General features: G+C 36.6%; 1 non-coding gene across 1 annotated transcript; it reads right to left on the bottom strand.

The window, feature by feature from the left end:
• Nucleotides 1–370: 370 nt before the first annotated feature.
• Nucleotides 371–476, bottom strand: LOC133285987 (small nucleolar RNA R71). Its single transcript, XR_009748073.1, has one exon. It is a non-coding gene; the product is annotated as a small nucleolar RNA R71 (small nucleolar RNA).
• Between the last annotated feature and the right edge of the window lie 16115 nt (nucleotides 477–16591).

Here is a 16591-nt window from a genome sequence, read left to right as displayed (position 1 = left end):
GCGGACAATCTGCTCATGGATACCATTCTGACTCCATCATTCAACAGGCCCAATGCGAGTATTGTTCAGCCAAATGTTGCCAACAATTGGGAGCTCAAGTCCTCTCATATTCAATTGGTGGAGAGAGCTCAGTTTGGAGGAGAGAAGAGTGAAGATCCTCACTGATTTATTGACAGATTCTTGAGGATCTGTGACTCAACCAAACACCCTCAGGTGTCGAATGATGCAATCCGGTTGAGGTTGTTCCCTTTTGCTCTTAAGGGAAAGGCTATGAGTTGGTTGGAAAGGCAGCCTGCAGCAAGCATTTCTACATGAGATGATCTGTCTCAGAAGTTCTTTGCTGAGTTCTTCTCGATGGAGAGGTACAACCAAATGGTGAATGATATCACCAATTTCACTCAGTTAGAGGGTGAAACTATGTGTGGAGCATGGAACAGATTCAAGGATCTAATGAGGAGGTGTCCTCAGTATAACTTGACTGCTGGTAATCAGGTAAGAATCTTTTTCAATGGTTGCAAACCTGAGGTGAGGATGGTGTTGAATGGTGCAGCCGGTGGCACGATCAAATCCCTAACAGCAAATGAGACTCTTGAGTTGATTGAGAGGATGACTGCCAATGAAAATGAATTGCTGTCATCCATGCCTAAGAGAGGTATCCTTCAACTGGAAGGTAATGATGCGGTGCTGGCTGAAAACAGTTTATTATCTCAGCAGGTAGCAAACTTGACATCAAGGCTTGACAAGATGCAGCTTGTTGGTGTTCAGACTAAAGCTGCTGTCGTTGTGTGTGAATATTTCCAGGACAATCATGAGTCTAATGAATGTCCTTTGATGCCTTCTGATTCACCTCAACAAATGCAAGTGAATGACATTTGGTATGATCAGAGACCTCAGCAACAAAAGGTTCAAAGAGGTCAAAATTTTCCTTCTGGAAGTAGCAATTTTCAGAGGAGAGGTCAAGAAGGTGGTCTTGATTATAGTTCTAACAATTTCTTGCAGCCTCCACCAATCCCAAACAAAGAACCTTCTGATTTGGAGAGGTTAGTTGGACAAATGGCTCAACACTCCAATGTCTTCATGGAAGGGACTAAGGCCAATACTAAAAACATGAGTGCTTCTATCAAGAATTTGGAGAATCAAATTGGCCAGCTGGCTAAGCAAGTTGCTGATAGAACTCCAGGCACTTTCCCTAGTAACACAGTCACCAATCCAAAGGAAGATTGTATGGCTATTACAATTAGAAGTGGAAAAATACTTCCATCTCCTGAGGTTAAAGAAAAGCTAGACATTGCAGGTGAGCCAGAAAAAGAAAAAGAAATTGAAAAACCTACTGAAGTGGTGAAGCCAGTGGAAAAGAAGAAGCAAGAATTGAGTCCCGAATATGTGAGGGCTATGGCACCGTATCCTGAAAGATTCAAATAGGACATTCAGAAGAAGCATTATGAAAAGTTCTTGGATATTTTCAAAAAGCTTCATGTTAATATTCCATTTGCTGAAGCTTTGGTCAATATGCCAAATTATGCTAAATTCATGAAGGATCTTTTATCAAGGAAGCACAAGTTACAAGAGTGCCAAACTGTAGCACTTACTGAGGAGTGCAGTGCTATCATTACAAGGAAATGTCCTCCTAAGCTTCGTGATCCTGGAAGCTTCAACATTCCTATTGAAATTGGTAACACAAAAATCAGCAGGGCATTATGTGATCTTGGGGCTAGCATTAATTTGATGCCTCTTTCTGTTTGCAAATCCTTAGGGATCACAGAACTAAAACTCACTATGGTTTCTCTTCAACTTGCTGATAGATCTTTAAGGAAGCCTAGTGGAATAATTGAAGATGTTCTTGTGAAGGTGGACAAGTTCATCTTTCCTGCTGATTTTGTGGTGCTTGATATGAAGGCAGAAAATGAAATGCCTCTTCTTCTGGGTAGACCTTTCTTAGCTACATCTCGTGCAATGATTGATGTTGAAAACAGGAAGCTCGAGCTAAGAATGAATGATGAGACCGTTACTATTAACGTCTTTGATTCTATAAAACATTCTTCTCACAAAGACGATTGTTTTAGTCTTGAAGTCTTGAAGGAAGAAAAAAATGTAGCAGTTGAAGTTCTTGAAAAAGTAGATGATGACAAAGAAGATAGTACCTCAAAAGTGGAATTGAAGGAGCTTCCTCAAACTTTAAAAGATATCTTCTTGGGTAATAAGGAGGCGGTAATTGAAGCACTGAAGGAACAAGAGACTGATTTGGAAGATAAAGATCCCTCTTCCCGTACCCACAAAATTCTCAATGAAGATGATGACAAACATGGGAGAAAACCCCAAGGGAGGCGTCATCCTATACAGAAGAAGGTACTGAGAAAGGAGGTGGTCTAACTTTTTGATACTGGTTGGACGATGTGTGCGGATCACCGACAAATGAAGGCCTAAAAAAGAAGAGTCTTTGACAAGAGATACCGAGACTCTCTCTCTCAGAAAAATCAATGCTTCAAAGAGTTCTTAACATGGTTTTATGGTTTGGACCAAATCTGGGAATGATGGTCTCATACACCAAGGCATCCAGTACCACCGGATCCTCTATTTGTTGAGTCATCCCACACTGCTGAAGGGGATGACATGGAGGAGGGTTGATTATATCTCCTTACTGACGAAGATTTTGTATATTAGTTTATTTTTCTGCTTCGTATTTTTAGTAACTTAGTGTTGGTATATCTTTCTCTGATGTTTTAATGTGTGCATTATAGTTTATCCTATATGCCACTGTTTGTTCCATTGTGCAGGTTTTTCTTCTTTCTTGTGGTTTAATTATTGCTGAGGACAACAATTCTCTAAATCTGGGAATGGTAGGCTTGCATCTTAGAACTGCAATTCTTCTATCAGGGGAGATATTCTAACTCTTTTAATTTTCTTAGTTATTTTTATAGTTATTTTGTGTGCTATATAAAAAAAAAAATAGAGATCTGTTTTTCAAGCAATTCTCAGGTTTAAATGTGCTTATCTAGTTAATATGCTTGATTGAATTTTTGAAAGTATGTTGTATTACATTCTGGCATGACATTGCATAGATATAATTGGATTACATGATTGCTCGTTTGTCTGGACTGATGTTGTGAAATTCTGATAATGCCTGAGGTCAATTTTCTTGAGTCTATATTGATACCATAGCTGTGAGGTTTGAGCTTAAACACTGAATTTTCTTTTTGAGAGACCTCACTGTTGTAACACTCTAGAACTTGATATGTTTCTCTGTTATGCATGCATTGGTTGAAGTGATAAAGGCATTTTGTTCTTGTTAGCTATTGGCCAAAATAACCCACCTGTATGAATTTTTCCATTGTTAGCCCTTTGAGCCTGAACTTATTTTGTTGATAAATGACCTGTGGCCTGATTGATGGCTTAGCCTATATCCAAGTGACTTACCTTGATTTAGATTGAATTACTGATGTGTTGAAAGTTAAAACAAAGAAATTGAGGTAAGCTCCACAAAGGTCAAGTAAGTAGGGGATGTAGATGTCACCTGTACCCTTATAAAAAAAAATTGAAAAAGAAAGAAAAAGAAAAAGGGTGAATGTGCTTAAAAGGTGGTTGGAAGGAATTAATTCTCGAAATTCTGTGGGAATGTTAGTGGAGAAAAATCATTGAGTTGAATGTGTTAAAAATGAAATAATATCAGTTTTTCAATTTTATTATTGTTTGAGCTACTATCCACATATTCCTACCCCTCAACCCGGCCAAGTTACAACCTATGAAGTCCTTTTGATCAATTGATGCATGTGTTTAATTTTTCATTTTTAAGAATTTTTGAGAATATGATCAAGCCTATGGTAGTGTTATAGCTGTGATTGATTGAGTGCTCATGATACCCTTAAACACTGAGTGATGAGTGGACATTATTTATCTGTGTGAGGGGTAATCAATGTAGACTTGTATCTTTAATAAGTTGATGACATTATTGTGAGTTTATGATATTGGGTCAAACATGCATGGCATATTGTGTATGAGAGTGTCTATGGATTGTTATGTTGGATTAATTGTATATTTCCTGGATTGAGTCTTGTACATTGCTGGGGACAACACGTTTAAATCTGGGAATGGTTTGATGTGCCTCTGGCAAGTGTGGTTTTTCAAGTTGAAATTAATAAGAATTGAGTCATAAAAGAGCAATTTAAATACATATTTGCTAAGTATATTGATTCTTTCTTTGTCAATAATATTTCTCACCTATTGGTTGTATTTATACAGGTAAAGGAGTAAAGATTACAAATTATAAAAAGCCTGTTGACGCGACTCCACACTGGTGTATCACAGTACAATTTCCAGCAACATGGCGCGGAATGGCGGCACACTGGCGCACACCCACGCCAGTTTACGAACTTCACAACGGTACTTTGCAAGTGGCGCCAACTGCCGACACAATGGCGCCAGTTTCCCAAAAGTGAAGCTAGGTGGCGCCAACATTGGAGCAAAGTGGCGCCAACATTGAAGCCAACTAGCGTCATTTTGTGTCAGGAGAATGGCGCCTAGTGGTGCCAAGTTACGAGGAATTTGGTCCGACTTTTCCATTCAGACAGAAGCGCGGCGCCATACCGGCGCCAACTGGCGTCGGTTTGCGGGAAAGATGCACCATGTTTTCTGAAGGGCAATTTTGGAAGAATGAAAGAGACGTATAAATAGGATCCTCATGACAGAATTAGGTATCGAGACCTATTCTATTGAAGAAAGACGACGGTGGTGCTCAGAGAGGATTCCAGATATCGACTTCTTCTTCTTCTTTCTCTATTAATTTACCAGGGTTTATGAATATTGAATATTTAGCCATAATAATGGTTGGCTAGTTTATTTTTGTTGTAGTTAGGGTCACGAGCCCTATGTGAACTCTTGTTACAACAGATTGATTTATGATTCTTCGTTTATATAATTATCTTTATCTCTACCCTGTTCGTATTTTCTATTTTCTTTATTAGAATTGATCACTCTAATAGTTGATAATAGTTTGAGGGTTAAAACCCTAGATAGAAATATTGGGATTTTCATCTAGAAAGAGGGTAAGATAACGGTTCGTATGCATGCTAGGAATAGATGCGTATTGAATTGCGGGTGCCTAAATTATTGAGTTCATTGCTTAATTCCATGAGGAACATTGCAAGGAATTGGGGTTCCAATTGGGTTTAAAGGGTTAACCTTGCATGGAATTGATGGTTAACTATTAATATTTTTTAGATAATAATTTATCCGAGTAATTTTATAAATGAATATTGTAAATCAATCTAGAGCAAGAAGCGGTAATCATTTGGTGAGTGTATCCTAGCTACAATGTTTTTCTCATATTTTACAAATCACTTCTCATTGTTATTTTCAATTTTATTCTTCATCACAGAAAAATCCCAAAAATAAGTCTTTACTTTTAATTTTACTCAAATCGACATTATATGTCACAAACAAACCCTTTTGAATTCCTCCATTCTTGAAAGGACTATTAATTGATATACGACCACAATCCCTGTGGAGACGAACTTTTCTTATCCTTATATTACTTGTGCGATCGGTATACTTGCCGGAGAGCATCACCTAACATAGACCGCTTCATGGATAACTTAGCCGGGTTTTGGTTGTTATCCTTTATGGACACTTATTCCGGCTATAACCAAATACCTATGTATCCAGAAGACCAAGAGAAGACGACCTCCATTGCTGAAAAAACCAATTACTATTATAATGTAATTCCTTTTGGGTTAAAAAATTCAGGGGGCACATATTCGAGAGTAATGAACCAAGCATTTGAAGATCAAATCGACAAGAATGTAGAAGTTTATATAGATGGTATGATTGTCAAATCAATAGACCTTGCAAGCTATGTTCAAGATTTGAATCAAACATTTGAGAAGCTTAGAGCTCATCGCATTCGGTTAAACTCAGTTAAATGTGTATTTAGACTCCCGACTAGAAAATTTATGGGTTTTATGTTATCCCACAGGGGAATTGAAGCTAACTCGGATATGTGCAAAGCTGTGTTAGATATAAAGGTCCTTAGAAGCAAAAAAGAAAGTTTAATAATTAACAGGTAGATTGGCTTCCTTGACTAGTTTCTTGCCAAAATCGGCTAAAAATGCGCTCTTATTCTTCAAGTTGTTAAAGAAAAAAGCTGAACATGGATGGAACTCGGATTATGAGTCTACATTTGAAATAGTTAAGAGATGTCTATAGCACCATCAGTTCTATCAAAATCAGAACCAGGAGAGGTAATGATCTTTTATTTGGCTATTGGAGAAGAAGCAATAAATGTTGTGTTGGTGAGAGAAACAAATAAATGCCAAGAGCCAATATACTTTGTTAGTAGAGCTCTTCAAGGCCCTGAATTGAGATACCAAAAGTTAGAGAAGATGGCCTAGAAGACTACGATTATACTTTCAAGGACATCAAATAGTAGTAAGAACTAACCAATCAATATGGCAGATGTAAGGATGACTAACTGGGCAATAAGGCTCTCTGAATACGATATAACCTATGAAACTCAACATGCCATTAAGTCTCAAGCACTAGCCGACTTTGTAATAGAGCTCACTCCATCTGATGGAGGGAGTGCTGAGAAGGATTACATGTGGAAGGTTGGTTTATGTTGACGGTTCATCAAATAATAAAGTGAATGGAACTGGAATCATAGTTGAAAGTCCCGTAGGGGTTTCAATAGAACACTCTCTTCATCTGAATTTTTCAACTTCAAATAATCAAGCAGAATATAAAGCCTTGATAGTTGGATTGATGCAGGTAAAGAAGCATGGGGCAAAAAGAGTTAAAGCCTTCAGTGATTTCCAGCTTGTCACTTCTCAAGTTGATGGGAAATATCATGCCAAGGGTCTTCTTTTGATGAAATATTTAAATAGAGTGAAGAAGATCATATCTGAATTTGATGAAGTTATGATCACTCATATTCCTCGATGAGAGAACAACAAAGCTGATCAATGTTGTTAAAATCTAGTTTTTACGTAGAAACAGAAAGAGATGGTAGAAACGTAAATCGCAGAAACGATACGAAACGTAAAGTTTCTACTACTCAAGGTTAAGATACAAAATTATATATATATGTATATATATATATATATATATATATATATATATATATATATATATATATATATAGGGTAAATGATTTCTCCAGTCAATGGAGATAAGTTATCTCTGGTGAGCCAAAAACGACGTCGTTTTGGTAGGAAAATCAAGATATTTTTGTAATTCTAATATATTACAGGGTTATATTAGTCTTTATCATTGTAATTTTTTAATCTTATAACTCCTAAATGATGTCGTTTTGAGCAATTATATATATATATATATATATATATCACATAAGTCACTACTCATAATTCAATGACACATAAGTCACTACTCATAATTCAATGAACAATTTCTTATTTAAAAGACAAAAATCACATAACTATATAAAATAAAAGTTCAAAAATACAAAAAAGGTTTAACAACTCCTACAAATAAGTTCCAAAACATCAAAAGAATGAAGTTTAATAACTCCTAATTTATATCAATTGATTCAAATCAAATACATCATCTTGCATCAGTTGTATGTCCTCTTCTCTTGATCCTATAACAAGTTCAGTTGCAATAAAACGTAATATTTTGATTTAAAACCAACCTCAACTTTGTACTTCAACTTTTCCCCAGTGGTTTCACTTTCTTTTTTCTCTACAATAGTGACCTCGTGAGAGGCTTTTTTTTTCATTGCGCATTTTGATTTAGGGGAATGGAAATAGTTTTAAAAAAAAGAAAAGAAAATCAGGTCATGGATTAAAAGTTGACCTAATTCAATTTTTTTCTGTATAAGACCCGATTTAGTTTTTTGTTTAAGTAAAAATGTAAAAACTTATGTTTCTATCGTTTTTAGGTTTTTACACGTAGTTTTTATTGAGGAAAGATTTTACTTGCGTTTTAACACGTATCACTTCAGTAAAAACATAAAAACATAAGTTTTTACACTAGTTTTTGACAACAATGGAGCTGATATCCTGTCCAAATTGGCAAGCATAAAGAATCCGGATAATCACAGAACCGTGGTTCAGCAAAGCATAATTACGTCGTCAGATTTTTGGAGGCAGCCAATTATTGCTTATTTGGAAAGAGGAACATTTTCAGAGGATTCAGTGGAGTCTAAGAAATTAATTCGAGATGCAACCATGTATACAGTGGTAGAGGATCAACTATATAGAAAAGGTTTTCATTCTCCAATTCTGAAGTGCTTGAACTCGGAAGAAGCCGAGTACGTCTTGGCAGAGATACATAAAGGAATTAATAGGAAACACAAGTGAGCCAAAGCCCTTGCTCGAAAAGCTCTTCGAGCAGGGTATTATTGGCCAACCATGGAAGTTGATGCGAAAGATCATGTAAAGAAATGTAGCAACTGTCAAAAATATGCCACGATGATACTTTCTCCTCCAGAAGAATTGATATATATCTCGGCTCCTTGGCCCTTTTATAAATGGGAAATGGATTTGCTGGGACCATTTAAAGCGTCCTAAGGACAGTTACGATGGTTGATTGTAGCTGTTGATTATTTCACAAAATGGATAGAAGATGAACCCGTCATTACTATTACCTCGAAAAGGCTTAGAGTTTTTTTGAAATAAATGTTATTTCCAGATTTGGAATTCCAGCCGAGATAGTGACAAATAATGGAACTCAGTTTACTGACAAGAGGTTCCAAGACATGATGGCTGATTTCAAGATTCAACATCATTTTGTATTTGTAGAACATCCCCATTCAATTGGGCAAGCTGAAGCTGCTAATAAGGTAATTGTGGATGACTTCAAAAACAGATGGAGAATGCTAAAGATAGTTGGGTTCATCAACTATACTTCATTTTATGGGGATATAGAACGAGTATCCAAACAGTAACTGGAGAAACTCCATTCAGACTTACTTATGGATGCGAGGCTATGATCCTGGTTGAGATAGGAGAGCCATCTTGGAGGAGAATGAAGACTCTTAAAGAGAAAGAAAAAGAGAATAGTAAAGCTCTGGCAGTAGAGTTAGACCTGATAGATGAAATGAAAGTCATGGCACATTGCCAAAATGTGACAACCAAGCAATTGGTAGCAACCAGATATAATAGAAGAGTAAGACCAAGGTCATTTGAAAAAGATGACTTGGTACTTCGAAGAGCAGATATTGGAAACAAGAATGCTAAAGATGATAAGCTGGCTGCAAACCGGGAAGACCTTTACCGGGTAAGAGAGAAACTCAATAAATGAGCTTACATCCTGAAAACAGTAGAAGAAAAGCCTATCAAGAGAACATAGAATGCAGATAAACTGAAGATGTATTGGAGTTAAGATCCGAGTTTAATGGAAAGACTATTTTGAATATTTTTTTTTCAATTTCTAGGCGAATTATTTTTGCTTTTGCAGGAATTGTCTATAGTCAACTACATAGACAAATTCAGGTAGTAAACATTTTTCAATTTCAATAATTGAGGAAATTTTCTTTGAAATTTATCCTTATGATTATGATGCATCCATATACAGATCCAAAATAAAGATGAGATTTGTCATAATGACTCTGATCAAGTCGAAATGTTCAAAATTATGGTCATTAAACCAAACTCGAACATGTGACAATATTGCCTTTATTTTGGATAAAATCTTGGTAATGAAACCCGGATTACAGATTGAAGGAATCAATATTTATCTTCTCAAATAAAAACTTCGCAAAATGCTAAGATAAAATAAAAAATGTCATGGAAATTAATACCTGACAAAGAATAGTGGGAAATCCATATAATATAGATTGACCATGGCTAGGTCAACAATAGTCCTCGAAATTCATATCCGAGTTAATAAATATAATGAAATAATCTTGTTATGGTTTGAAAAGCTCGAAATTATATTTGAGTTACTAAATAAGCCTAAAAATCTAGGCAAATAAAACCATATTATCAAGGAAAATATATGATAAAAGCCTTGTCTCGAAGGTCGACTAAGATAATACTAGCTGAAAAGTAGTGCATGCAATTAGTAAGTAATGTGAAGTGAGAAAATGTTAAAAATAAAGAGACAAAACTGTGAAGAATCCCGACAATATTCATTACAACATCAAAATAGGCTCCAAGGCCCTAAATAAGAGATATAAATAAAACTGGCATCCCGGCTCTTCATTCTGAGGGCTTCTCGGTTTGATACGGCATCTCATTACCGACCCCGACAATAACCTCCTCTTCTCCTTCGCTCTGATCCCTATCTAGCCGAGTTGTAGAGTCACCTGCAAGAGACTGGGGGGGATTAATTGTCCATTGCTAATGTAAGCCAGATGATGCAACCCATCAATATTGAGCTTAATGCCTGGGTTGAGATGCTTAATTTGATTCAAAGTATTGTTGAAAGAGGCTAAAACAACTTTCTCAAGCTCGACACGATATTGAGAAGCCTTAGCTTGATAATGAGAAACATCAACTTTGGCCTTTTTCAACTCTGCTTTAGTAGATTCAAACATCACCTTAAATGACTACATGCTTTCAACATTGTTGGCATGAGTCAATTGAAGAGAAAGATACTCAGAGTTAGTTGTCTTGAAATCCTCCTTCGCCTTGAGAAGCTCCTCATAAGTTTTGGCTTTCTCCTCTCTGGCAGCCTTCATCTCGGCGTGAGCCTTGCTATATTTATATTTCAAAGCATCAAAAGGCCTCACTAAAGAAGTCATCTTCATGAGTTCAATTCAATCACACCTCTAATTCCTTAATCTCGGCATCAGAGAAAGGATTGGGATAAAAAAAGCGAGCACGAGGACAGAGAACATTACAGAGATCGCTACTAACTCCAACCTCCTAAATATCACCTTGGGAAAAACTAGCTGAAGAATGAGAAGGATGAATTTAGATTGTAGCTGCCAAAGCTTGGGAAGAAGCACCGACAAGAGAAGTGGAGATATCTTTCGACTTGTTAGCCGAGGTCCCTTTGGACTTATCCCCAATAACACTCTTCTTAACCCTTGAATCAGGAGTCTTGCACTTTCAAGATGTGAGGTCAGTGGCCGAGATCTTCTTACCACAACCCAACGTAGTAAGGAAACTCGGTTGCTCATTTTGTTGTCCCTCTATATATGGAACTACAAAATTAAAACAATAGAACCATGTAAAAAATGGGATATTATTGTTTCATGTATCAAATAAATAAATAACAGAGAAATCATACACATTTCCAAATCTAACTCGTCTTGAGATTTGAAAATGAATGATGCCACACTAACATAACCATACTCCTTCACATATGCAAGCATGGAGACAACTGCGTTAACCTCAATATCGGACAACTCGATTTCGCTGAAACGGTAACTGGAAGGAGCAAAGTTATGATGGTCAGGAAACCAATATAATAGGAATTTCCCTTCTACATCCTCAGCCTCTAGGGGAGCAAAAGAACCAAGGATCTTTTTCGACTTGAGCAGTAACTTTAAACAATTTATCTTTGAAGTACTTAAAAGACTCGGAATAGACGTGGAAAAGTTTTCTTAAGGTATGTCCTCGAATATTAGCCCAACCCTTTCTTTCAGGAGGCTCACGACTAGTGCGGGAAGTAATGGCCTGAAAAAAGAAAAAGAAGAGGGAAACTATACAGGGAAAAGTTAAATATGCACAGAAACGCTCAAAAGCTGACAAAACTCCAACCATTGTGGTGAAGTTGGGTGGGAGCAATGTGGAGATGATTCAAAACATAGATTTGAAATTCGAATAAAGGAAACCAAAGATCGAGTTTTGCGATTAAATCTCGATATAAGAAGAAAAATGAAGGCTTATCCGGGTTCCTCCCTGAGCAAACCAGCTCATTTTCGTGGGGAGGAACAATGTCATAATTTTCTAAGTTGTCGACATTGAGCTCAGTTACATCCACCACGCTCATCTCGGACAAAGTACTTAATACTTTATATGTGACCCAGGGATACTGGGATATCAAAGCGGTAGGAGGATGTTCGAAATCCGACTCAGTAGAGCAAGATTCCCCTATAATTTTTGACAGAGAAGACCCCATAAATACCTAAAATAAGGAGAATCAAATTAGAACAAATTGACAAACATACCTGAATCAAAATTGCTTCTAGTTGAAGAATCGCTAGTTGATAAACTCGCAGATTTATCCGATATCAAAATCAGATTATTTGCATCACTAGAAGCCGTGTTCAATCTCAGAATATTTCCATGACGCCAACTTGACAAGGTGGACTCGGGTAAAGATTCACAACCTCTCTCTATAAGCTTATAACTCAAAAAGACACATGAATATTAAGGATCATCCAGTTTAGATTTTGAAAATTTGTCCGGATTGCGAACTTGTGAAGAAGTTGCTACATCAGTGGTTTGATGAGAAACTGTCTGAGAGGGATTTGATCTAGTTCTTGAAAAATAAGTAGGAATTTGAACGTTTATATTGGAACGACTTTGGCCTCGGTTCCTAGAACTAGACAACTCGGATCTTTTTCTACTACCTCCACCCCGATAACCCCTAAGCAAGGCTTCTTGCTTTTCTTCCTCGGTTCGTGGTACACCAAAAAGCCAAAACCAGGGTCCAGGAGGAAGGCTTTGGAGGAAGGCATCATCATCATCCTTCTCTATATCATCACGAGAGAAGTTTCTTTTCTTTCTCATCGTTGATAGAAACACTATAACCCTAAGAGTGCTTTATATAAAATGGGAAAAAATGCATGGTTATTTACCCAGAAACATCAAAAAAGCGATGCATGCTTGCCCAGAAATACCACAGAAGTTCCAAGAAACTCAACGAATAAAGAACGATGTGAGGTAGAAAGCAGCAAGAGATTAAGGTTTCAGAATACGCATTGAACAAAAAGTACGCAAAGATTCAAAAGTGAAAATTATGGCGAAAGCTTACAGCAGGCAAAGACAAAGAAAGGTCCAAAGGATCATAGAAAATACTTGAGTACAAACTATTTATAGAATAATGACGCATTTGGAATCAGATGACCTATAAAAAATGAAAACAAAGGAGAGACGCACAACAGTAGAAAAACTTCCCAGAAACGCAAATGAAATATCAAAACGAAATGAATAACAAAATAGGGGGAATATGAATTGTGATATGTAACTGCTAAAGTTTTTAATGGCAAAGGTCATGGGCATAAGCGTCAATCCACCCCAAAAAGTAATGATAGATGGGTGAAATGATTCGTGCATTTAATGCGCACGAAATACGAAGACTGTGCATGTTGGTTACAACACACTAGTAAGAGCAAAAGTCACCATGTGTAAAGATTGCATCATTATTCGAACAAGTGTGAAGCTCTTATCTCAGAATCATAGTTTTGCAAACAGCCAAAAACTGAAAATTAACTTGTTTCATATAAAATCTTAACATAAGAAATTATATAGAGATTGAGAACCGGGTTCCGAGAAAGACACTCTCTTGTATAACAAAATAATGATAAGACTTATAAAGGGCAGTTGAACCAGGATTTCAATAAAGGGTTGGACTTGGGGGCAACTCATCATCAAAGAGTGAAGATAATCGAAGGCTAACCACAACTTGGATTGAATCAATATATGTTATATCTTGACAATTCAAAGATTCAATTTGCCAAGAGAGGGGCAACATATACATTACCCCTTTGAATACGTATAACAAATCTGGATACTCCCAAAAGGGAATCCGGATAAGTATGGATCCAAGCCTGGATACTTCTGGATTGAAAAATTCGGGCAATCTGGATAATTTTTCAAGAAACCCGGACAGGTATAAAACCTGTAGAAATCCATAATATTTTTAAAGTTATATTCACCTCGGCTGCCTGGACACCTAGACTGCCTGGCTGAGGGGCAACTGTTATGGACTCATGTATGAGGCCCATTTATTATCAAGCCCAACAAGGGGTAATCCAAATATAAATATGATATAATCAAGAAGGGTATCCATCGAAGATATCAATCCTAATACGACAACATTAAACATGGGCTTGGGCTGCTAGAAGAGGCACAAAAGGTCCAGAATCTTAATACCCACAGGCTATGTTGCACCGACACATCAACACGTTAATTCTAAAAAAATACCATATTTTCACACGTTAGGACACGTTTTAATATTAAATAATATTTTAAATATATATAATATAAGAGTAAACACCCTTTTTAGTCCCTGTCAATATCTACGAAGTCTTTTTCAGTCCCTAGCAATAAAAAAGGACCAAATTGGTCCCTAAAAGTACAAGAAAAGGGCCACTCTACATATTTGGGAGTTGACATAAGGACTAACATGGCCCTTTTTTTTGTAATTTCAGGGACCAATTTGGTCCTTTTTTATTGCCAGGGACTAAAAAGGACTTCGTAGATATTGACAGGGACTAAAAAAGGTGTTTACTCATAATATAATTTATATTTAATACATATAACAATCCATTATAAATCATATAATCAATAAAATATTCAAATTGCATATCATAAATATAAAGCAAAAGTAATTTTTCATACCTTGTTAATTTTTTATGTCAAATTCCATAATAAAAAAGTTGACTTATAATTTTTTTTTTATTTTTAGTTAATAAAATAAAATTTAGACCTAAATAATAAAATGTGTCGGATGCGTGTCGGAGCGTTAACCGCGTGTCCCAAAATATTGACCTCGTGTCGGACGCATGTCGGAACGTGTCAAAGTTTTTTAAAAACTACGTGTCAGTGCTTTCTAGCCCACAAGTAAGCTATATAAAAAAGAGGTAAAATCTACATGTATGATCATTCTCTCTAATACTGTTATTCCTAAAATGTTGACCTCGTGTCGGAGTTTTTTAAAAACTACGTGTCAGTGCTTTCTAGCCCACAAGTAAGCAATATAAAAAGAGGTAAAATCTACAGGTATGATCATTCTCTCTAATACTGTTATGTTGTCACTGTGAACACACACCATCCTTTTGGCGAAAACTGTCTTTTATTCTTTTGCACAATGTGAAAGAAAATGGCCTTGAAGGCCGATAACATGCGAGGATGAAAACAAGAATTTTTCAAAGCGGAATCACACATGCTAATCAAGATACATGCTTTAAGACAATATGATGTACCTTGTTCGTGATTCAAAACTCAAAGATGATCAGTGTTAGGTTTGAAGGTTCACACCCTCTAACGTTGATCCACACCACCCTACGTCAAGATGCAAGAACCCTTCTTGAAAAGCCACCAAACGAACACCACAAGGAAGATACTTTAGGTGTCCCAATAGAAGAAGAAGGAGGCAAGGTTAATGTATTTAGATGAGTGAATTTTCAGCATGAAAAACTCACAAATTGGCGCATGGATTCTATGAGAAAAGGCTAGGTAATTTTCGAAAAACCCTAAAGAGAACCTCACAAAAGGAATCACACTTGGAGATGAGAGAATGATTGAAATTAAATCAGATTTTTCTCCCAAAAATCTGACCTATGTAGCGCCCAATGGTGGAAGAATAAGTGGAGTTGTTGCAATTCAAATCTAGCCAACAACCTCCTATCATATCCTCATGAGACTAAGTCTATACCTAGTCAAAAATCTGACTTAATAACCATCATATGGCCAGCCATATGATGCACCCTTATTCAGCCCAAAAAGAGTCCAAATACATTGAGTAGTTGCATTCAAATTTGAACCAACTCACTCACTTATTCTCTCAATCAACCAAATCTGATTGGAGCTTATTTGGTTGATCATATGACCATCATAAGACCCCAAAATCAGCGCCCCAAATCAGCCTTGGATGATGCCCAAAGATCTCTTCTTGATACTTGGGATTTGTTCTAACAAGATCTTATCTTATCCTTTTGTTATGAAACAACTTCTCATAGCCAATTCAAATTTAAATTCATACATTTAAATTCAAACGTTCAAACATTTAAATTTAAAATTCAAATTCAAAATTTAAATTCAAAATTTAAATATTTGATAATTAATTTAACTAATTTAATTAATTAATAATGTCTTGGACCATCCAAGCCCATTACATGTACCATGCGCCCTTTCCCTCTTAGGTGGGCTTCCAAACTTCTTCTTGGGCTAACAACCTTTATTAGGCCTAATATCTTTAATGCTATATTCATCAAGACAATAAGGTGTTAGTGTGTGACCCATTAGGCCCAACATAGCCACTGACATAAATGGGCTTGGGCCCAACAAGCCCATAACCCATTTAATGACAACACAGAGCACTAGCAATGCTTTGTTGCCCCAGAGCTAGTTAGGTTAATGACAAGATCATCCTATTACATATATTTGGTTACCACATGTATTTCCTTTCGTCTCGGTTACCTTCCCTTTAAACCTAGGGTGAGGAAATGTATCAACCCTTGCGGTTTAGGGTAAGCTTTAATTCGAAATAGGGAATCTTCAATTTACTGACTCTAAAGGCAGATCATCTCGTGATCTCTTTTACTATGCATAGATTCCCGAGTCTTGTAAATGTCATCCCGATTTCTCCGGTTTACGGATAACCTAATCCCTTACAGAGATTTGACGAATTCCTTCAGCTTATCACCCTAGGCCTATGCTCTTTCAGGACATGCCCAAAAGTATACCTATGAGTCTCCATGTTTCAGGCAGATGAGGTATACAATCAAAACATGCCTTCTAGA

The sequence above is a fragment of the Gastrolobium bilobum genome, unplaced genomic scaffold (assembly GCF_033153095.1).
Source record: "Gastrolobium bilobum isolate Gb01-03AN ecotype WA unplaced genomic scaffold, APGP_CSIRO_Gbil_v1 utg4364, whole genome shotgun sequence".
Classification (NCBI taxonomy): Eukaryota; Viridiplantae; Streptophyta; class Magnoliopsida; order Fabales; family Fabaceae; genus Gastrolobium; species Gastrolobium bilobum.
The sequence above is the reverse complement of the archived record's forward strand: the minus strand, read 5'-3'. Positions and strand labels throughout refer to the sequence as shown.